The sequence below is a fragment of the Puma concolor genome, chromosome A2, assembly GCF_028749965.1.
Source record: "Puma concolor isolate L17-30 chromosome A2, mPumCon1.1.hap2, whole genome shotgun sequence".
NCBI lineage: Eukaryota > Metazoa > Chordata > Mammalia > Carnivora > Felidae > Puma > Puma concolor.
In genome coordinates, this window is record NC_141668.1 from 26,746,197 (window position 1) to 26,771,579 (window position 25,383).

At 34.0% G+C, this 25,383-nt stretch overlaps 1 long non-coding RNA gene and 1 other non-coding gene across 2 annotated transcripts in view; both read right to left on the reverse strand.

The window, feature by feature from the left end:
- Positions 1-25,383, reverse strand: part of LOC147583078 (uncharacterized) — a 551,991-nt gene that overhangs the window by 56,494 nt on the left and 470,114 nt on the right. The gene's annotated exons all lie outside the window — the stretch shown is intronic.
- On the reverse strand, positions 22,497-22,604 carry LOC112867139 (U6 spliceosomal RNA). The gene has a single exon (XR_003224181.1). It is a non-coding gene; the product is annotated as a U6 spliceosomal RNA (small nuclear RNA).

The window sequence follows — 25,383 nt, forward strand, 5'->3', positions numbered from 1 at the left end:
AAAGCAACATAAGAATCATTAAAGAAAATAAACCTACAGTTTAACCAAGTGGTTATTCCTCAGAGAAAACATACTTTGGCTTGCCCTTTCTGTACTTGGTGTGTGTGTTTTTGCGTGCGTGTGTGCGTGCACGCTAAAAATATGGGTTTGGGAGAAAGGAGAAGACAATATTCTTTTGAGTGTTATGCAAATTCAATATTGGCAACAGATGTTTTTAAAAATATAATTTATTGTCAAGTTAGCTAACCTACAGTGTATAAAGTGTGCTCTTGGTTTTGGGGGTAGATTCCCGTGATTCATCGCTTACATACAGCACTGGGTATGTATCCATTTTTCCCTCTCCCACACCTCCCCATTGGCAACAGAATTTTTAAAAACATCTTAACGGGGCACCTGGGTGGCTCAGTCAGTTAAGCATCCGACTTTGGCTCAGGTCAAGATCTCAAAGCTTGTGAGTTCAAACCCCAGGCTGGGCTCTGTGCTGACAGCTCAGAGCCTGGAACCTGCTTCAGACGGATTCTGTCTCTATTTCTCTCTGGGCCTCCCCCTCTCACGCTCTGTCTCTCTCTCAAAAAAAATTAAATAAACACTTTAAAAAATTCAAAAAGCATCTTAATGTATACATATAAATATATACTGATGTCTACTAATTATATATAATTTGTTACATGTTCTATGTATGCAATATGTAAATTATAATGTGTTTGTGATATACATTTTAACGTATATAATTATAGTGTTTATAATGTACATAATTCATATATCAATACATACGGACTTTTAGAGTGTGTATATCCTAGTTAGATTGCTACGATAAAAACACAAAAAGATGTAATGTAGTACATTCTTGATTTCAGCCATGTGTTCCCTCATTCTATAAATATTGGAGGGACTGACACAAAGTGAAGGCTCAGAACTGTGATGATGATTGAAAAGGTCCCAACAATGGAATAGGTGAATGATATTTTGGGAAGCACAAGATTAAGCCTTTCTGTTTGTGTTGCCTGGCTCTTGTCTTATAATCCCATTCACATGCTCTCTCATATGTAAATAACTAGATAAGCTCTTAAATAGATTTGAAGCAATTGTCACTCCAGGAATAAATGTGAGAGATGTAGAACAGGATAAAAAGGGATAAAGTGCCCAGCTTTATTAAAAAAAGGAGACTGCAGAGATGTAAGAGCATGATCTTTGCAGTCGGGCCTGGTAATTTAGGACAAAAAATTTTTGTCTCCAATTTTATAACTTCTTCATGTTATATAATAACATTTTAAATACTTATCTCTTAAAGGTATGAAAATAAAATAAGATTACAGTGTTAACAAGTTTATATTTAATAAATGATGGCTCTATGATTCTAATAATAGGTAAGCTAACATCACAAGAAAACAATGAAATATATTCAGAGAAGTCAAAAATGACAGAAAGCAGACTATTTTGAAGGGGACAAAAATGGAGTTTGTATCTAAATTAGGCTAGTTAGATGGAGGCCTTTGCTGAAAGCTCAAACTTACTATAAAGGATTTAAAGATTTCATTTATAAGAAGAATATCCATAACAATTTTACTATGTAGTTATACAAACAAAAACAGTAAGCATCCATGTTATTAGTTGGGAATTTGGCTCTTCATTGCTTTATTAACATGTGTTTTACAATAATTATTTTTAAAAAATGAAGTCTATGATAAATATATGTGAATAATGCTTAGCAAAATACCCCTGTTTATGTGCATAAAACACATGTTAAAACCATTCATTTAGAGTCCAGTTCCAATGCGTTATTCCAAAGGCTCATGTCACCAGTCAGGTGTAAGCATAAGGTATGGTGGGAACTTATATCAACGCAACTGCATCAGGGAGAAGGGATGATCAGAAAAACCTGCCTCTAGGAACAGATCTGGAATAAATTATCCAGATTCAGAAGCACAGCAAAAGAAGAGCAGAGCCAGGCAATTTAACACATAGGGATCTGTGATATGCAAAGTATGTAAGCAAGGTTTAGTTGGCAATCTGGGTGACAGTTGTTTGAGAGTTTTGTGACTGATGATTATCTTACACGGATTTTCCCACCAGTATTTGCCAATGGAGAGTTGGAGATCAAGAGTGAATAGAAAGCAAATTCAAATCCGAATTCAAATCACAGAGAAGGAAAAAGACAAAAGTTAGTGGCCGTTCTGAGTTCCATCCAAAGAGGCTATGGTAGATGATAAAAAGGAAAGCCACAGGTACTTGAGGATGGTATTTTGGTATTTCTAGGAGGATCAGATGTCCTAAGAAACGTGGTTAAAGACAGACACATGATAACCTAGGTGGTTGGTTGAATATAGGAAGTGCTAAAACTCAGGAGTAGACACACTTAATCTTCTCTAGGCCAAAGTGTGGACCATTCTTATGGGAGTGGATCCTGTATTCATGGTTAAGTGTATGAACACTTAAAAAATTTTTTTAATGTTTATTTTTGAGACAGAGAGAGACAGCTACATATATACATATATAAACACACACACACACATATGTGTCATTTACATGTATTTTACATGTATTTTAGTTTGTTACTCTTACAGAACACATCAAACAGATGGATATCAGCTGAGTAATTCAGGGCTAGGCTTCAAGGGTAGAAACTGTTTTACACTGATGAGGTGTATAGGAATTTTTTAGATTTTATAAAGGGCAACAGATAAGCTTTCATTCATCTGATGACAAAACAGGACAAGGAGTTGTATTTAGGTACTCTAACTTTGCATAAAATATGTGATCAACTCCTTTCAGTGGGACCCATCATTTAAAAGTGATTACAATCACAGCTGCTACAATGACGAAGGGGGCTCCATAAGAGTTCTTTTTCAGGTATATAGCATGTTGTGACATTTTGTGGAATAGGTTTTTACTTGCGTTTTCATCTTAAAAACTTAGACTACTCATCTATATCCATTACACCATTGAAGATGGAGATTTATGTCTTAGAGCAATGTATATATTTTGTGGCAACAGGCTGGAGAGTGACAACAGGCTAGTACATACTTTTATGGGAATGGTAACACAGGAATGGATTGCAAAGCAATTCTCAATCATATGCAAAACATAATCTTGGTAAGCTTGCAAACAAGACAAAACTACAAATTCTACCATTACATATAAAAAATAGCAGATGATAGAAATCGTAGCTATATTTGATGGTTGCAATTTTTTTTTAAATCTAGACAAACATGAAAAACACCTTAACTTTGATTTTATCCATTTTTCCCATAAATGATAAGTGAAGAAATAGAGGTGGTCAAGAATAATATGTCTCAGTGGAGATTAAAGGAAAAAAAAAACAACTCTTGCATAAATAATAATATTCAGATAATTTTACTGAAAGTGACTAAGTCCATCCTGAACCGTGCAGTTTTGAAAAATAACACACAGTCAGTATGTGTTATGAGTTATCTGTCTATTTAGTTTAGATGGGTTTCTGTAGCCTATATATAAAAGAAATGAAATGGTTATACAGCAAAAATTCAAGTGTGGGAGAGCTAGAAGTTCCTGATAGTGGGAAGGAGGCCATGAGTTCTATCTACTATGCGTTTATATCCTGGATGGAGTGAACCCTGAAGCACTCTTCTGTTATAAAAGCAAATTTGTATGAAATTCATCCATTGCCTCAACAGCCATCGGCCAGCCACAGCACTAACAAAGTAGTAATAATAGCTGACAATTATTAAATACTTGTAATGTTTCAGGCATTGTTCTTTGACATAGCACTTTACATATGTTATTTAACATTCACAGTAGCCTCGAGCTGGATACTATTTTTTAAACTTATCTTTTCACTGTGGTAAAAACCATATAACATAAAATTTACCATCTAACCATTTTAGTTGTGTTAATTATATTCATAATGTTGGCCAACCAATCTCCAAAACTTTCTCAACTAGCCAAACTGAAATTCTATACCTATTAAACAGTAAATTTCTCCCTCCCTCAGGCCCTGGCAAACACCATTCTTCTTCCTTTTTCTATGCATTTGGCTTCTCTAGATACCTCATATGGGAGGAATCATACAATATTTGTTTTTTTTGTGGCTGACTTCTTTCATTTAGCATAATATCTTCAAGATTCATCCATGTTGTAACATGTTTCTGAATTTCTCTTTTAAGGCTGAGTAATACTGCACTGTGTGTATACACACACACACACACACACACACACACACACACACACACTACATTTTGTTCATTCATTAGTTGATAAAACACCCCAGTTGCTTCCACCTCTGAACAGTGCTGTAATAAATATAGGTGAGCAAATATCTCTTCAAGATTCTGCTTTCGGGGCGCCTGGGTGGCGCAGTCGGTTAAGCGTCCTACTTCAGCCAGGTCACAATCTCGCGGTCCGGGAGTTCGAGCCCCGCGTCGGGCTCTGGGCTGATGGCTCAGAGCCTGGAGCCTGTTTCCGATTCTGTGTCTCCCTCTCTCTCTGCCCCTCCCCCGTTCATGCTCTGTCTCTCTCTGTCCCAAAAATAAATAAAAAAACGTTGAAAAAAAAAAATTAAAAGAAAAAAAAAAAAAAGATTCTGCTTTCAATTCTTTTGGATATATACCCAGAAATGGATTTGCTAGATCCTATGGTAATTCTATCTAAAAGTTTTTTTACGAACTGCCATACTATTTTCCATAGTGGCTGCACCATTTTACATTTCCACCAGCGATGCACAGGGTTTCCATTTCACCACATCCTCATCAACACTTTTTATTTTCATTTATTTAATTTTTAGTAATAGCCATCCTAATTGATGGGAGGCAGTAAGTCACTGTGGTTTTGATTTGCATTTCCTGGTACCATTTTTAATTCCGTTTTTCAGAGGTTAGAAACTAAGCTACAGAGAGCTTATGTGACTTCTAAAAAGCCACATGGGGTAAAGTGGATCTTAAAATCCACATTCTTTACCTCCTACACTTGAGTTTTGACTTCTACTCTGCAGCCAACAATTACAGGAATAATGAAAAAAGGAAAACTTCTGTGCAAGAATAAATCAGAACAGATTTGACGTGCACACTGTTCTGGGAATATGAAGGAAGAGAACATTGGAGAGATGGAGTCCACCTTAACTGATACTAGAACTCTCCCAGAACAGGAATGTCCATTTTGTCAGACTGCAGTAGTCACCCTGTGTGAATAAAAAGTTTTAACGAGTGATTCCACATTTAGCACATTACCAATTTCATATTATAAACTAGAGGAAATTTACACAGGTGTGAGTAGGGAAAATGTTTCTCTTCTGATCTAGTTTTTATCTATGCAAGATCACCATTGCAAAATATTGTCTTCATAGAGAACCATAAACCTAGAAGACAGCATTTTGCAATGGTGATCGTTATAAAACAAAAATCTGATCATGCCACTGCTGTTTTTAAGTCCTTCAGTGTCCTCCTTATTGTTGACATGGTAAAATCCAAGCTCTTTCATAAGGTACACAAATTTATTATAACTGAAGCAAGTCTAAATAAATAAATAAATAAATATTAAAACATAAATATACATTCACATTACATATTTTTACATGCATTATATATTTAATAATTAATAAATTATATGTGTATATACACATATATACATATATTTCAGATCTTATTTTACGTTTGTAGTTTTTCACTTTGGCCCTTTCTCTTGATCAAGACATATGTGTGTGAAATGGCAGATTGACGACAGGCTATAATGTGTAAGGAATCACGAATGAAGGCCAGAGGCAACTGCTGCTGGGAATACCACCTAAAAAGTATACAGACTATACAAAGCCTTGCTGTGCATCTCAATTTAGGCTGGCCATATTTCAATAGCTCAGTAGGCATGAATGGCTAGTGTCTACCAACTAAGCAACATACTACATTTCTAGTCATATAGGTTCTGCCTAGAGAATTAGGGATAGTTTTTGTTTCTCTAGTCCTTACCTAAACAATGTATTTTCAAGCCTGAAAATATCAATAATGTTTTAAAGCTAAAACAATGGAAGTCATCAATATGTATCAGGCATTCTGGTTTTCGGAATCTTACCTAACTATATAAAAAGTCTAAATATAAATCTCCAAGGCCATGTCTTGTTTGGCTAACTTGGAATATACTGAACTGCCAGCGTTTAGTCAGATTTTACCTGGCTATGAGATGCAGGATGTCCATTTATCATTCTAAGTCAGTCTATAGGTTTACCCTTATAAGAGCCATGCTGCTCCAATGACCAGCACTACTATCTTTGGAGGAAATTAAGAAAAAGGAGTTTTGAAGATGATGGTATCAGTATAATATTGTGAAGATAAACTGAAATGATTTATAACTCTTGAATATGGTGCTAGTCCATTTTAAAATTTAAAAATCGTAGCTATTATGATGAGGAGGAGGAGATACAAGGAGAGAGTGATATTGATGAGGATCTCTATTGCACAGCACATGATATTTCTGTACCTGGAAAGAGGTACACCTCTGATTATGAGCTCATTTGCAGGGCCATTTTGACAGATGTACCTAGACCAGTGAATAATTATCACTTTCTATGATAGAATGTCATCTCCACCCAGCACTCAGTTTCTTTTAAATATATTTTATCCCCGAGCAATGCATAATGTAACTTAGACCATATTTACCCATTAATTTTTAAAAAGGTTGTCCCTTCAAAACTTCTCCCGATTCTTTATTATACAAGCAATAGAAGTTCTCTCTTACCCTTAATTCCCTCCACAATATTAAAGTTATTTCAAAAACTGTCAATTGCTCTTCTGTAAGTATATAGTTGTTAAACAATGTCATCACCTATACGCACAAATCCTTCTGTTTAAATTCAGTGAAATACTCATAAAAAAATCTTCAAGGGAGAGAAGGAAAAGGGAGATTTTACATGTGATTTATTTTTCCTAAAGACAACTTCTATTGATCTTCATTGGCTTTTTACTACACTAGACCGTTTTGTCTTTATATCTTTGCTACTTGAAAGCATTCAAATATTTTGCCAGGTGTAATTTCCAATTGTCTTAAATAAATACTGATCTCCTTCCTTCCTCAGGGAGGAGTGACTGGTAACAAAACAACACAATAATTGACTAGTAGTTTTTATTTTGGGTACTTAAAAAAACTTCTTCTGGTTCTCTGAAGGTGTTCTGAGACTGCCATTTCTATAAGGAAAATACATTTGAAATTCCTTTCATGACAAAAAATAAACAGACATGGGCAGAGGATTTTAATGAATCTTCAATAGCAGAAGTTTGGAAGCTTTTTTGTCGTGCCTCCTCTATCCCACATCACAAACATGATATGTATAACAATTTGATCATGTATTCAGAACAAAAGCGATTTTTCCTCTTTGTAAGAAATGTTATATGTCTTTATTTCTCTCTTTTTAAGCTTCCATTTATTTCTTAGTATACCCTTTCTCTGACTGTAAGGGAATGAGTGAAAATGGCATATATTTTATATGTTTCATACTTTTCCTCAAGCAATGCTGTTTCGGTACAACTGCAAAGTCAATACCTTAGAGCTACAAAAGCTGAATGGTCCTCCTGTGAATGGATCCTTCTGGCAACCTGCTATCTCCGGTGCTCTTGAGAGGAGTTGTTAAAAGGTGCATTCAGGCTGTAGGTGATGTAAACATAGAGAAGAATACATTTGAACTGATATTACTATCTAAACTGTTCTAAGGATCTGCTCTCACAGTCAAGCTATCAAAGAGATGTTCAAATGTCAGAATGCTCCAAGTTGTGGCCTCGGATTCCTTGCAAATACTTCTGTCCCTATCCCTCAGTGTGACTGGAAACACTTGCTAGTGCCGTATTGTGTGTGGCTCCAGTTTTGTGCATGACAAACTGGTTTTGTAGTTTTTTTAATTTTTATTATTTGAGAGAGAGAGAGAGAGAGTGCAAGCAGAAGAGAGAGAGGTGCAAGAGTGCAAGAGAGAGAGAGAGAGAGAGAGAGAGAGAGAGAGAGAATCTTAAGCAGACTCCAGGCACACTCAGCGTGGAGTCTGACATGGATCTTAATCCCTTATGACCCTGGGATCATGACCTGAGCCAAAATCAAGAGCTGGGTGCTCAACAGACTGAGCCACCCAGGTGCCCCAAGTGTATTTTTTTTAAAGAATTTTATTTGTAAGTAATCTGTACACCCAATGTGGAGCTTGAACTCACAACCCCGAGATCAAGAGTCACATGGTCTACTGACTGAGCTAGTCAGGCACCCTGGTTTTGGATTTTTGATGAGGAATGTACTACAGCATAATTTGTCTTAATTCCCCCTTCTATTCATATATGATAATTTGAATTCCCTAAGTATATTAACTTTTTTATTAGTTGCAGAACTATCTTTTGAGTAAAATAAAAACCTTTCAGGTTGTCCTAATGTCTATAATGTTTTTCATGACTGTGAAGTCTGTTTTAAGAAAATATCTAGAAAAAGCTGTACTGTGAACATATGATACCCATTTCAGCTAAAGTCTTAATTTGAAGAGAGATAAGAGAGAAAAGTCCTTTTAACTGCAAAATCTAGGTCCACCAGTTGAAGGAATTATGACAGTTATTTATTGTACTTCCTAAAACAAAAGGAGTAAAAATTAATTTTCAAGGTACTTTATTGATTCTTTGGCTGATACTTCCATACATATTTATTTCTGGAAAGCATTCTCTTGGCAGCTCCCTGGAGTTAGTGAAGTGAGACCACTTGTACTCCCTTTGGTATTCAAGTATGATTTTAGGCAACTGCATTTTTTAGTCACCTAATTAAGTCCCTGGGTAAATTGATGAAAGAAATAAAGTTTTACCTGAATCTCTCTAAAGTAACTTGAATTTCCCCAGCTACCACTAGCCTGCGGTTACAAATGAAGTTACGTTTACCTTTAGACAATTATCTTCTTAGCTCATTCTCCTAACCAGCTCAACTCTAGGATTTTGGTCACTAGAAAAATTTTCCTATCCATCCCACTCACAAGAATGATTGAGTATTCTCACTCATTCCTTCGAACAAGGTCACTTACATTTTTTTTTTTAATTTATTTTGAGGGGGGCACACGAGCCCATGGGGGTGGGGCAGAAAGAGAAGGAGAGAGAGAATCCCAAGCAGGCTCCATGCTCAGTGCAGAGTCCCATGCAGGGTTCCATCTCACAACCAGGAGATCCTGACCTGAATTGAAATCAAGAGTCAGACGCCTAACCGACTGAGCCACCCAGGTGCTCCTAAACAAGATCACTTTTAATAGAAACTACTCATATTTAACAAAAAAGCACTGCTGCCCTTCAGTGGGCATTCCTTCTCCCCAGGCTCACCACTGCTGTGCTTTCATTGACATTAAATCCTAGAGAGTTCTGTATTCTATACAGAAGTGGAAAAATCATCCATCATATAGCACATTCTAATTCCCTGTCTCCCAGCTGGATAGAGAACTTCCTCCTTGTGGGTATCCTTTGGCCAAAGAATCCCATGCAAGTAGACATTTGTGGGGATGAATTCTACATCTGTAGACATGACTGACTCAAAATATATTCTCCATTTGAACTCTGTACTATCAGTTTCCAAGTTCTTTATAAAGTTTTCTTAAAAAATTTATAGGCAGGATGGAAATCCCAAAGCTGAGAGACAAGGCCTCAAAAAGAGTATAGGTTAGTTTTAACATATTCTCATTTCATATCAACAATTAGGAGTATGTGGTCTAACTTGCCATTATAACACAGCATTCTGTATCTCTTGATGGAAAGTCTTACCCATTCTATAAGCTGACCGGCCCTGCACTACCTCATCTAATCCTTATCGTTTTTATGTTGTGATCTATTTGTTCTCTTCCATCTGAGACTCTTTGAGCTTAAGGGATCCATTATATCCATTTTTGTTAACAACTTGTTGTGTGAGTTCTTATTTAATCAAGATATAATTTTAATACTAAAAATATAATTAAAAATCAAGAAGCCCAGAGACATTAGGTAGGGAATATGAGTGCTAATATTTTCCATTGTTTATATCAAGAGTCATTCAATACCATCCAAAATGTATGTAAAAAGATAATTCGTACTTATACTAAAAATTAGTTCAGCAAATGTGACAAGAAAAGAAAAGAAAAAAGAAAAGAAGAGAAAAGAAAACCCAAGAATAATTCAACACATATTTACTAAGGGCTTCTCTCTATAAGGGTCTGTATTACATGACAAATGGCTTCAGAAATGGGTAATACAAGAGGCACTGTGGGGGCAGAATGGGTGTGGTTTCAACACCAGGGATGCTAGTGTTTTCTGTTCAGTTTTAGTCATATATTCTGATTATCATAAAAGAAAAGTGGAAAAATCTTGCTGTAACTTGATTTTTGGTTCTATTGAAAATGACCTTGTGAGGACACCACATTATTCATATTGGAAAGAAAGTGCTTCTTTTCTGTTTCAAAGCAGCTTAGAAAGCATGGAATTTTGTCTATCCTTTAAAGGTCTGCCTTTGTTTGGTTCATGCAAGAGCTGCACAGCTGTTTCAACTGAACCTTGATATAGAGTTTGCTAGAAAAAAATTCCATTTGCTAAATCCAAGCAGGGTGATATTATTCCTCTACAATTATACAACAATTAGATATAGAGATTTCTGTCAGCTTCAGGAGAACTGGCTCTGATGCACTAAAACCCCATGAGACAGTTCTGTAGGATTTTGGCATGATATTAACCTACAAAGACATTTGTCCTACATCTTGCCTTTCTATATCCTCCCATTCTGGATCTCATCCCAGTCTTTGGATGTAAGCTACAAAAGTGTTCATTATCTTAAGGGAAATATAGGAAGTACAATGGAAAATGTGTTCTACTGATGTATTAAACTTTATTTTAGGTGTGTCTTGGGATTAAGAAAATCTTTCTGGGCCAAATTTTATATATATTCCTCCAGAAAAACTTAATGTGGTGTGGTCAATTATCAGATGAATTTGATTAATTCATATGTAAAAGACAAGGAGATCCAAGTTTGTTCTGTTTATTTCTTAAATTTTTAGTAACTGTCATGAATGACTTTTACAACAAGGCTTTTTAGACACATGGTTTTTTATCCTGTGATTTTACTCTTTTATTCATAATTATGATTATAAAATTGGGATGTACCTTATTTACTTTTTCATGAGATGCTCTTAACTCTTCCAAGTCTATGCTCTTCTAGAAGTGGCACAAAAATGGGTAGATGAAGCAGCATCACGTAAGTCTTCAAATTTAGGAAATTTCTAACAAAACAGGTACTTTTTGACATTATTTAAAATTCTGATTTCTTTTTTTAAGTAGAATTTTTAAGTTTATTTTTATTTGTTTTGAGAGAGAGACAGGGAACGCAAGAGCCAGGGGAAGGCAGAGAGAGAGTACCAAGCAGGCTCCCTGCTGTGCTGTCAGCATGAAGCCTTCCCCATGAGGTGCTCCATCTAATTGTGACACCATGACCTGAGCAGAAACCAAAGTTAGATGCTTAACTGACTGAGCCACCCAGGCACCCCTTAAATAGAATTTTTGAAGTGTATTTAGTTTGTAAAGTAAAAATTAAAAAATTAGAGAAGAGTTGGACATGTTTTTTTTTTCTCCCTATGCCATGCTCCTTATTTATTTTCATATTATCTAAAAGTTTATTTAGGAGTATGTTTCAGCTACTTTGAAAATAATTTTCTGTATGCACTAGGACTGCATGCCTGATGTTAGGCTTGCTGTGCTGGCCAGTAAGAATTATTTGAAGACACAGATGATGGTTACTTCTTAAGCCTTACCTCACTTTTGTGCCCCATTTTACTTGTAGAAAAGTCTTAAAAGTTTATGGTTGTTTGTTCTATCACCTGACAAGTGTGGAGAATCAGGACAGAGAGAGGAAGGTGATGAATAAAGGTTATAATTAAGAAGCCAAAAATCCAGGAAAATATCTTTTTATTGTCTTTATTCTAAAACCTTTTTATTTTTCAATTGAGCTCAGATAAAACTTTTGTACTTGGCATTATATACACTAGTCTCTTACTTTATTCAAATTAGAAATACCAATTAGTAAAATGCACAATGAAATATTCATTTTTTAATTGTGTGCATATTTTTAGTAAATGAAAATGTATTATTTAGATAACACTTTTGAGGCACAAGTCAGGTATTTCACTTAAACTTAGAATAATTGTAACAGGCATAAGTTTAAAACTTCTGGTGATAGGTCATTTTCTTCTCCAACCTTGATGTTTCCCATCCTCTCCAATTTCGTTTTAGTTTATGTAACTTTGGGAAAGAACTTCTACAGTCTAACTTCCAGATTGTCATCTATATGACCAGTGCACACCAGTGCTTGGGTTAAGCCCAGCATTTCAACAAGCTCAGGGATTACAAATCAGTTTTCATGAAGAACTCTACAGACATCATGGAAGAACTAAGGAACATATTTCAAGTATCCCTAATTTGAAAGTACTGAGATTATTGGTTGTACTGGTAAAAAAGATCCATCATTCCCTACCATTTTTAGCCTCTCAGTGTGGTTGTGTTTTTGAACTTTCCTTAATTGAGATAATTGTAATATATGTGGATAGGTTATTTTTATAACTTTTCTTCTTGAACCAGGATTATATAATATAGTCAGGCATCCATGACTTTAAGAGATTCCCTAGTTTTCTAGTTTATGGCCTATGAGTATTAAGTCCAAAGGGGCCACAATTTAATAATGCTTAAAAATTAGTATTCGAGACATTTTATATATATGGTGACTATTTTGAGTATGGAAAACACAAAAGTAATCCATCACTTGTTATTACTATCTATATCCATGAGGATAAGATAAAACTGTGGATATCCTGTAATTAAGACTGGTATTCTTCTTTACTATATAATCCAGTAATTCCATCACTGGGTATTTACCCAAAGAAAATGAAAGCACTAACTTGAAAAGATATATGCATCCCTATGTTTATTATAGAATTGTTTACAATAGCCAACTTATGGAAGTAACTCAAGTGTCCGTTGATGAAGGATAAAGTTGTGGTATATATATATACATACACATACCCACATACATACAATGGAATGTTACTCAGCCATAAAAAAGAACAAATAATGCTGAATGAAATAAGTTGGTCACAGAAAGACAAATACCACTGGATTTCACTCCTATGTGTAACATGAGAAACAAATGAGCGAAGAAAGAAAAAAAAGAGACAAAAAAATTCTTAAATACAGAGAATAAACGGGTGGTTGCCAGATGGGAGGTAATTAGGGAGGTGGGTGAAATAGATAAAAAAAGGGATTAAAAGTACACTTAGCTTGATGAGCACTGGGAAATGTATAGAATTGTGGAATCACTATATTATACATTCGAAACTAATATAACACTGTATGTTAATTATGCTTGAAAAGAATAGTATTCTTCTTAATGATATAGTGTTTCAATTATGGTGTTTTGATATAAAATTGATATTTTACACATACCTCTTTTGTTTTAATTATGTATACATAAAAAGCAATAACAGATTTATCATAGGTAGTGGGTTTATTCTACTGATGGCATGTAAAAAAAGGAAATATTTTAAAATGACAAAAAACCCCAATACATTATAATCTATAATCCTTTTGGTTTTATTTTATTGTTTAGACTCAAGAAATAAAGTTGTATTATCAATTAAAGATCACATATTCGTTTCCTTTTAGAGCATTTGTAATTATATAAAACCAGTGGCTCTTTATTGGCTTCTAAATGTGTTAATTTGTCAATGATAATTATCTTAACATAACACAGCCTACTTATTACAATCAAAATCTATGACTCCTAAAGGCACCTTTATAATGAGGACAGAGTGCATTAATTCTTCTACAAAGCTGTCTTTAGCCCGAAAGACATCAAAGCCAATAAAAACTAAAAGTAAGGGCAAGATAATCACAAAAGGAAAAAAATAAAAGAACATCACTAATGTTGCTCATCTAGTAATTGTGACCATTCCACTGAGGCTGTGTATCAAATAATAGTCTTCCTGACATCATTCTATACCCAACAATGGATATCATTAAATAAATACATCTGTGACAGTTCCTTATAAAATCCTACAGAGAATTTTTTTCCCACATAACATCGAATATTCTATTACAGAACCATAAATACACTGTTTTCATGAACTGTATATCTGACCTTGAAAAATAAGGTCAGAATTCAAAGTTATTACACTTCAATTTCCTGAAAAAATGCCATGAAAATATATAGTCTCTTGTTACTGCCTGATTGTTAATTTTGATAGGAAAGTCATGAAAATAAATGCTGTATTGCATCACTAGAGCTTAAATAAATCTGCGTAGCTCTAAAAAAAACCACCCAGAAGCCAAAATGAGAGAAGTATGAGTAGAATAAGAAATTTTATTTGGTTTGCTTCTGATTTTCATTCGTTTCACAAGACTGGATGTTGGTGATGCAATTTCTGGACATATTTCATGTAAGGCATTGCTTGTGTTTGCTTAGAATAGAAATTAATGGAAGAATGGAAAGAAAAACTAGGTTCAATGATTCGGTCTCAATTTAACTGTGTTAAGAGTCATAAGACACTGTGTAGTGTATATTTACATTTGTGCATATTATGTTGATTTTTGAACAAAATGATCTGCATGGTTATAATATGAATTTTTCTCTGATCATACTATCAGGAAAATTTTATCATATATCATGCTGTTTTATGTTATTCCCCCCCTTTATACAAGTGGGACCATATGTAATCTCAATAGACTCTGAAGAAGATGGAAAGTCTTCTACTCAAAAGTCTTTGGAAATCCTGTTAAAAGACTCCTATACCATGTACATAGATAACATACAAAATATGCAGAATGTATATGTTATGAACCCTAATAATAATTAATAATAAAACAAACATCAATTTTAGAAATAAAACATTACCTTTTGTTCACGCCGTCCCTCAGGAGTACTCCTGCTTTTTCATTGTTTCCTTATCATTTACTTGCTGTAATTATCAGTTGTCAAATATGCATATATCCTTAAACAATATTTTATCCAGTTTTACCTGTTTTTAAACCTGGTTTATACAATGTATGTTCTTAAGCAATTTATTTTTATTCAGGCAACAGTACTTTTCTAAAATTCGTACATGTTATCTAATGTAGCTTTTTCTCGATCTTGGTCAGTGCTATATAATTATATTCTACTGTGTGATTATGCTATAATTTATTTATACATTATTTTCTGATGGACATTTAGAAGGTTTCCAATTTCTTGGTATTCCAAACAATACTCCTATGAATATTTTCATACCTGTATGGGCATAGGTGTGGACATTTTAAAAAGATCTATATCTGTTCAGTTTTGAAAGATAATGTCAAATTGTTTCCCTTGTGTGTGAATCACTTTTTTTTTTTTTCTCCCAGCAGCAATGCTTATTAGATCTTATTGCTTCAAATCTTAGCCAATGTTTGGTACTGAATGCATGGGTTACAGATCCTTTTAAAATGCAATCAACAGTAGAAGAAGGATTTATAGGGTTCCATATTCCACACTGCAACCCACTTTAAAGACACTACCACTTGAAAAGGCTATGAAATATACCCCCATTCAAAACATATATGTATGTGAAGCTAGATTTTAATAACAAATTAAATACAGAAGTGGATACGAGAATCCAGCTGTCTCCTATTAAGCCAGACATTGAACAGATTTAAAAAAAATAAAACACAATACTAGTCTTCTCAGGGAGTTTATTTTGCTTTAAAAATGCAGTTTTTGTCATAAAATATGCAATGGATTTACATGTTTTTGAAAGGTAGTAAAATATGTTTTAGCCTATTTTCATAATAGTATATAACATATTTTTAATTATAGGATATATTTAAGTTTACAGAATTTTGTTTTTAAATAAATTAATACATATTTTAAATATTTTTACAGTATTAATTTACAATGCTCTAAATATCAATAGATATAGCCCATGAAGACAAAAGCAATTTTGGGTCTTTGATATTTTTTTGTTTTCTTTTTCTGAGTTTTTTTTTTTTTTGAAATAATTTACAAAACTAAAATCTATCAATTTTAGCCATATAATTTTGCCAAAATAGTACTGTTGTGTAATCATTATCACAATCAGGACACAGAACATTTCCATCACTCCCAAAAATTCTCTCAGCACTTTGCAATCATGCCTCCTCCAGCCATCCACCTTAGCAAACACTAATATGCTCTATATCCTATAGTTTTGCCTTTTTTTTAGAAGTTCATACAAATGGAATCATATAGTTTACAGTCTTTGTATCTGGTCCCTTTCACTTAGAATACTTTTGAAATTCATCCATATTGTCGCATCTATTAATAGTTTTTATTGCTGAATAATGTTCTAGTGTTCAGATATATCATAACTTGATTATACATATGTCAGATCATGGGCAATTGAGTTTTTCCTAGTCTTTGGCTATTTAGAGTAATGTTCCCACATTCATGCACACATCTTTGTGTGAAAATATATTTTCCCTCTCAGTTGAAAGCCTAACAGTGGAATTTCTGGAACATATGGTAAGTAAATGTTTTAACATTTTAAGAAATTTTGAAAATATTTTCCAAAGTGACTACACAATTTGTATTCTTTTAAAAACATTGTTTAAGGGGCGCCTGGGTGGCGCAGTCGGTTAAGCGTCCGACTTCAGCCAGGTCACAATCTCGCGGTCCGTGAGTTCGAGCCCCGCGTCAGGCTCTGGGCTGATGGCTCAGAGCCTGGAGCCTGTTTCCGATTCTGTGTCTCCCTCTCTCTCTGCCCCTCCCCCGTTCATGCTCTGTCTCTCTCTGTCCCAAAAATAAATAAACGTTGAAAAAAAAAATTAAAAAAAAATAAAAACATTGTTTAATTTATTACTACTTTTTTAATTTAAATTTTAACTTACAGTGCAATATTGGTTTCAGGAGTAGAATTCAGTGATTCATCACTTACAACACTTGCTTCTCATCACAAGTGCCCTTCGTAGTACCCGTCACCAATCTAGTCCATCTCCCACCCATTTCCCACTCCATTGACCCATGGTTTGTTCTCTATCGTTAAGTCTTTTGTGGTTTGCTTCCTCTCTTCTCTTTTTTCCTTCCTTTCCCATTATGTTTATCTGTTTTTTTCTTAAATTCCACATATGAGTGAAATCATATGGTATTGTCTTTCTCTGATTGACTTATTTCACTTAGCATTACATAGTCTAGCTCTATCCACATCATTGCAAGTGGCAAGATTACATTCTTTTTGATGGCTGAGTTATATTCCATCATATATACATACATATATATATATACACCACATCTTCTTCATCCATTCATCAGTCTATGGATATTTGGGCTTTCTCCATAGTTTGGCTATTGTTGATAATGCTGATATAAACATTGGGGTGTATCTACCCCTTCAAATCTGTATTTTTGTACCCTTTGGGCAAATACCTAATAGTGCAAGCGCTGGATTCTGGGTTGTTCTATTTTTAGTTTCTTGAGGAACCTCCATACTGTTCTCCATAGTAGCTGTACCAATTTGCATTCCCACCAACAGTGCAAGAGGGTTCCCCTTTCTTTGCATCCTTGTCAACACTTGTTGGTTCTTATGTTAATTTTAGCCATTCTGACAGGTATGAGGGTATCTCATCATGGTTTTGATTTGTATTTCCCTGATGATGAGTGATGTTGAGTATTTTCTCATGTGTCTTTTGGCCATCTGGATGTCTTCTTTGGAAAAGTCTCTATTCATATCTTCTTCCCATTTCTTAACTGGCTTATTTGTTTTTTGGTGTGTTGAGTTTGATAAGTTCTTTATAGATTTTGAATACCAACCCTTTATCAGATATGTCATTTGCGAATATCTTCTCCCATTATGTAGACTGCTTTTTTTGTTGATTGTTTCCTTTGCTGTGCAGATGCTTTTTATCTTGATGAAGTCCCAATAGTTTATGTTTGCTTTTGTTTCCCTTGCTGTTGGCGATGTGTCTAGTAAGAAGCTGCTGTGGCTGACATCAGAGAGGTCTCTGCCTATGTTCTCTAGGATTTTGATGGTTTCCTGTCTCACACTGAGGTCTTTAATCCACTTTGAATTTATTTTTGTGTATGGTGAAAGAAAGCGGTCCAGTTTCCTTCTTCTGCACGTTGCCATTCAGTTTTCCCAACACCATTTGTTGAAGAGTCTTTTGTCTATTGGATATTCTTTCTGCTTTGTCGAAGATTAATTGACCATATTATACCATTTGTATTCTAACTAGCAATGTTTGAGAGCTTTGATTGCACCATATCCTTTTTCAACACTTGAAAAAGTGTTTTGTTAGTGTTTCTAAATTTTAGCCTTTCTAGTGTGTATATTTGTTTCAAATTTGTGTTTCCCTTATAACTAAGGACACTGAATATCTTTTTGTGTTTATTTGCCATTTCTATATATTCTTTGATGACTCTTTACCAAAGAGTCTCTTTAAAGCAACATTTTGTATTAGAGTCCTTGAATTATTATTATTGAGTTGTAAGGTAAGGGTTATTTATATATTTTGGATGTAAGTCCTTTACTAGATATATAATTTTCAAATACTTTCTCCTACTATGTAGTTTGCTATTTCTTTTTCTTAAGATGTCTTTGGAGAACACCAGTTTTAAATTTTAATGAAGTCTAATTTACTTTTTTTGTATTCTACTTAAGAAATATTTGCTCACCCAAAGCCAATTATATTTGTTCCAATATCCTGTTCAAGAAGTTGTGTTGTTTTCCTTGTTTTCTTTCTTTTTCTTTTTAGGTCTTTAATCTATTTGGAGTTAAATTTTTAACACCATGTGATAAGGATTAGTATTTATATTTTTTGCATATGGTTATCCAGTTAATTCAACACTGTTTTTCGAAAAGGCAATTCTTTCCCTATTTATTTGCCTTAGCACCTTTGTTGAAAATTAATTGGTTTTGTGTGTGTGTGTGTGTGTGTGTGTGTGTGTGTGTGTGTTATATCTATATTTATGTCTGTATCTATATCTAATCTCTCTCTCTCTATATATGGTCTATTTATGGATTCTTTCTTCTGTTCCATTGATCTATATGTTTTCTTTACATCAAACACATTGTCTCAGTTACAGTAGCTTTGTAGTAACTCTTAAAATCATATACTGTAAATTTTTTAACTTTGTTGTTTTTCACAATTATCTGGCCTATTTTAGATCCTTTGTATTTAAAGTCTTAATTAGTTTGTGCATATCTACAAAAAAAAAGTGATTTTAATTAGGATTTGTTGAATCCATAGTTAACTCTGGGAAGAACTATTACCTTAACAATACTGAATCTTTGATCTATGTTTTTTTTTTTTAATATATCTCCATTTAGTTATACCTTTAAAATTTTCTCTCAGAAGTATTTTGTGTATTTTATTGAACAAGTCTGGTACAAATTTTGTTAAAGTTATTCTTTTTAAAATTTTCATTTTAATGTTATTTATATGGTACTGGTTTTTAAAAAAATTTCAGTTTCTAAACTGTTGTTAGAATACAGAAATACAATAGATTTTATACATTGAACCTGTGTCCCATCAAACTGCCAAATACATTTATTAGATGTATGGCAATACTTTGGTTTAGAACAACAATGAAAAGACTTAGAGTGGTAAAATTATATCACTGTGAGATTTAAGATAACTTTAAAGTATCTAGAGAAATCAAGATGTTACCTTGGCTACATTATCTCACTTGATATTACAGCTGTAATACATTTTACTTGCTCAATATTAAATTCAGTGTAAGAATCCCAGGCATTTCATCCAGTGGAAGATCACATGGTGTGTGGTGAAATGCACACTCCTGCTTCAGGACAGTAACAAAAATGTTTTGTTGTAGCAAGTTCAGAACAATAGACTCAAAGGCAGCTTTAAGTTTCTCTCTAAGCATGGTGGGGTGGAATGGATGGCTTCACAAATGCAGACACTGACATAAATACGAAGATTTAAAGGCCAACATGCAATGCACTTAAAAATTTAAATCAATGTCCAATTCATTTATTTAATGACAAATCACTTAGTAAATTGTGCAAATTTCCATGTAGCAGGTAAGAATAGAAGATACTTCTTTCTGAACACGATGTGAAATATTCTGAAACATTATGTGCCAGATTTTGTGGGAACACAAAGGAAGACTGTTTTCTGCAATAAAAAAAATCAAATCCTTTTAAGTTAGTTTTAGTCTAAGCCTAAGATACACTGCCACTCCTAACTTTCTTTGCTAGTTCTATTTAGGGTTGGTTCATGGAGTTAGTACTACTGAAAAAATTGTAGGCGATTCCACCCAAACACTAATTATTGGTTGCCATCATTTTTGTTGAAACAATGGAGTTCTTTGTATTTAATAGATCCAGACAATGGTAGAGCTTTCATTACCCTCATATTATTTTAGGAACTCCAATTCATTGAGTACTTCTTTCATTTTAGGCACCTTCACATCTGTGAGGTGATTTTCATTCTCATAATAAACCTATGTTGTGAGAATTATCAAAATTATTAAAACCTAGACTTTGAGGCTGATTTCTTTCACCTAATTAATATTTGATATCCATCCACATTATTGGTATGATATTAGTGCACCCTTTGTTATTGCTGAGTACTACTCCCATCACTGGGTGTTTGTACAAATGTTTACCCATTCCTAAATTGAGGTTATAGGCTGTAACCATTCACACAATGTTTTTGTGTAGAGGAAATTTTCTTTTTGCTTCAGTAAACACGTACAAATGGAATTTGTGGGTCATCGGGTAAATGTAAGTTTCACTTCACAAGATACTGAAAAACCGTTCTGAAAGATATGTGGTAGTATCCTATGGTTTTAATTAGCTATAATAAAATTTTAATTGGCCTCCTGAAAGAGGCTGATGATAGCCATACGTGAAAATGTTATATTGAAATCCTTCATTTTCATTGTGAAAAGTTTAGTTAAATGCTATGTTGATCAGTAATCAAATAGTAAGATGGAAGTTTTTATCCCATTTTATCCCATTTCTCTTTTGTGAAAGAGTAGGACTTTCACAATAAAAATTTATATGGTTGGATTTTGAGTATATAGGCAATTGTCAAATAGGTTGTAGATTTTCTTTATATAAATATAACTTATTCAAACAAGAGTATTTTCCCCTGACAATAAGACAACAGACTTAAGGAACAGATCTTGGAGAAGACTTCATAGACGGACACATAAAAGAACACCCACTAACAGTTTCTAGTTTAATGGACTTTTAAAAAGAGAACATTTTATTTATATTAAAATCCACTAAGTTCTACTATATGGGAATGAATTATCAAAACTTATGGTTACGTAAAAGTCTTGAAAATCCTGAGAGAATCTTAACGAAAGCATAGCTCATTATAAATCCTCCAGAAGAGAATACAAAGTACAAAATACTTTTGACTTATCTCATAAAGAATTTCTCTAGGATCCACGGGGAAAAGCTTTATAGAAAATGCAGGACAAATGCTATCAGCCAGCTATTGAATTTTTAGTCTTGCATTCGTTTTAAGAGAATACCTATCGATAATGTAAGCACAACCAAAATCACTCTGCTTAAGTGATACATTTAAAGAATAAGTGTATGTAAATTATATTCAAGTCGACCATTATTTGAAATATTTATGTATGGAATGGCATACAAAGGTATCAAAACAAAAGTGAAAAGATGGTAAGTCAGATTTTAAATAAATGTTTATTTAACACTTTAATTTAGTAAGAAAATTAATACAAGAACAATTTTGTCAAAATTGAGTAAAAAATGAATAATGAATATCCTCTCTCGTAATAAAAACTACCTAGGTGATTTAAGACAATGTATCATTCCCTTTGTTTCTAGAAAGTGTTACAGTATGCATCTTTGTACCGATGGGCAGTTTTATTTTGAGTTGATTGCTTCAAGGGTTATCTAAAATTTTCTTGGGGCGCCTGGGTGGCTCAGTCGGTTAAGCGTCTGACTTCAGCTCAGGTCACGATCTCGCGGTCCGCGAGTTCGAGCCCCACGTCGGGCTCTGGGCTGATGGCTCAGAGCCTGGAGCCTGCTTCCGATTCTGTGTCTCCCTCTCTCTCTGCCCCTCCCTCGTTCATGCTGTGTCTCTCTCTGTCTCAAAAATAAATAAACGTTAAGAAAAAAAATTAAAAAAAAATAAAAATAAAAAAATAAAATTTTCTTAAAATAATTATATGAGTGCACTTACAATTTGTACACTCAATTCTATTCCAATTAATGCAACTGTCAAGGGGGTGGTAGGCGGAGGTGGTTTATCCTAGCATAGCAGGTATGAGGAGGCAAGTATTCAGACTTGCTCTTGTACTTCAGAGTATTGACAAATTGTGTGAATCGTTTCATCTCTCTGGGCCTTAGTTTCTTTTATAATAATGCAGAGGGAATGGACTACATGCATGCTTCTCCAATATCAGTTGTTCACATATTACTTGCAAGATTTTTATCATAGCTGTGCCAGTTTTGCCACCATTTAATGAATATCACTGTAAGTCGACTCAGTTTCCAAAACTTACGAGTCATGTGTATAAAATTTGTCTCTTTCTCTTTTTTTAAATATGTGGAACACTTCATGAATTTGTGTGTCATCCTTGCCCAGGGCCATGCTAATCTTCTCTGTATTGTTCCAATTTTTTAGTATATGTGCTGCCAAAGCGAGCACTTGACTCTTTTTTTTTTTCTAATTTTCATTAAAATAAAAACATGTTGCTTATATAAAACATGTTTCCCTATGAACAACTAAAATAATCTTCCATATCACTAGTGATACAGAACCAGATTTGTTTTCAATACTAGTATACATCGGAATTATGTTAAAACCTAATTGATATTAGATATTTAGGATATAATTATGTAATCTATTATTTCAGAGAATGTTATTTTTATGACTCAAAGTAAAAGTCAAAATAGAAAATTTAAATTTAGGGGCGCCTGGGTGGCTCAGTCGGTTAAGCATCCGACTTTGGCTCAAGTCATGATCTCACGGTTTGTGAGTTCGAGCCCCGTGTCAGGCTTTGTGCTGCCAGCTCAGAGCCTGGAGCCTGCTTCTGATTCTGTGTCTCCCTCTCTCTCTGACCCTTCTCCACTCATGCTCTGTCTCTCTCTGCCTCAGAAATAAATAAACATTAAAAAAATTAAAAAAAAAGAAAATTTCAATTTATATAACTCTTTCATTTTTATATTCTTATAGAATGACATGTGTGTAATAGAACTTTCTATGCTTTTGCAACCTAAAAAGATGCATAGGTGAATAAAGAATATTTTCTTAACTAAAGGATGGTTTTATCGTGTAGTATCATACTGGTATTTCATTTTAAGACAAAACTAATCTTTAATACATTCTTGGAGAAGTAGGGAATCCCAGTTTTGTTGCATTGTATTAACTGAAGATGCCCCATACGCTATGCATAACTCAAAATTATTACTGCCTTTATTCAAATTATTAATGTAACACAGCTATTTCTAAATATAATGATGAGTATTTTTACTCATCAGTTTTAATTACTTTTATTTAGAGTGCCATATTCTTTTACAAAGCTCGTATTTTCATAAGAACTTCAAACTTTGTGAAATCTTACTCATCCCGCTACCCCCCCCCCCCCCCTCAAATTGCCACATAAAAGCTAGAGCTGTCAAGGGAGGAAAAGATCATGAAAAACATTCAAACATCCCTGAGAAGACCTGATTTTAATGCCTTAATAAATAGTTGAGTGTAACATAGTAGCCTTCAAATTTTACTTAGCACCACACTTCTAGTACCACAGCTCCATTTGACCCTATAAAAATGCTGTTAATGGCTCTGTTTACTAGAATTTATTGCTACCAAGATGGAAAGTCACAATGCTTTGAAACTAGTAATGTAGCAATATGCAACCTCAAGCCCTATAATGTGGCTATATTTTGCAATCATTAAAATGCAGATGAGGATTAAGCTAAAGACTGATTTTGTGATTGCTTTTAAGATATTGAGTAGTTCTTAAAATATATGTATGGGTGAGTGTGTATAAATAACTTGCATATTAGTGTATTTCAAAATTGTTCTGATGGAAAAGGGTGTTTTCTCTGGCCGATGATTTCCCAGTTATTTTTAAAATGTTCTGTGATTCATCAAGTAATCAGATAAATTTCTGTTTTTTACTATTGTGATTGCAAATATACAGCTTTCTATATATTTTTTAGTAATTTTCAGGTATTGCTTGTATGAGATATTTAAAGTGTTTTGAACAGAAATGTTCTCTTTATAACTTATTGCATATATCTGCTTCAGACTATTGTGGGGCATTTCAAATCAGTACCTATTATTCTTCTAGGCAAACTTCTTTAATGGTGTATATTTGTATGCACATATATTAACACATGTTTATATGCATAATCTCTTTGATAGATAAATTCTTGGTTTGTATCAACTGATTCTATCAAGATATGAATTAAAACACCTCTACAGAACATGTTCATTATCTACAGGACAAAGTACAGATATTATTTACTTTATATAAAGAAATACAAATCTGTTGAATAATATTAAAATCTGAAATTTCAGAGGGGAATTTATTTTTTAGAATAGATATTTCACACCCTCTTCACATTTGATAGCTACCCTATATCTGTTTAAAAGGCAGAGGTTTATCTAGTTTCTTCGGGTTTCTTGCTTTTACTTGGCTCACTGCACGTTAGTGGCACTAAATGGACAAAAGAGGACCCTTCACAGACCACTTAGCTCACCTCCATTGCTCTGTGCCCATTGATCCGTATAAGCTGTATTTCTACAAAATGTTACAGAGGTTTATTACTTGATTTTTCTTACACTAGTTAGAATTGATGATATAATTCTGGGGACATCTTGACATTATATTTTCTTTTCCCTCTAAAGTGTCTCAACCACACCCATGGCTTCAAATACTAGCTATATTAACCAATCGCTTTCAAGAATAAATGTTCCCTCTGACGACACTTAAGCTACAGACTCCCTACTCCACAGTTCTCCTTTGGAACACCTTAAATTTAGTATTTTCCAAATCAATGACCTTCTCTCCTCAGCCTAATCTGCTCCTGCTCCCTTGTTCCCTTTCTGGATTAATGGTGTCCCACAGCATGCAAATCCTCTGTCTTTTCAGAACTAACGCAAAAGTCTTCTAGCTGGCTTCTCTGGTTTCAGTCTTGCTGTCTCCAATTCCTTTACTCATGCTGCAAATGGAATGTGATATACATAAAACATAAATCTTAATCTATTTTTCACATTTTAGGAAAATTAGTACATTTTCCGACACCTATGGATAAAGGTCAAGCTGCATGAAGAAACACACAAGTTTCTCTCTTGGGAGGGTGGAGGATCCTGTATACTCCTTTTCTCTGCTTGTCTTACTGGCTTGTGTCTGCTTTGGCTTGGTTCAGCCCTTGGAAGACATTGGTGGGACAAGGACTGTAGGAAAGTTAGAAGACAG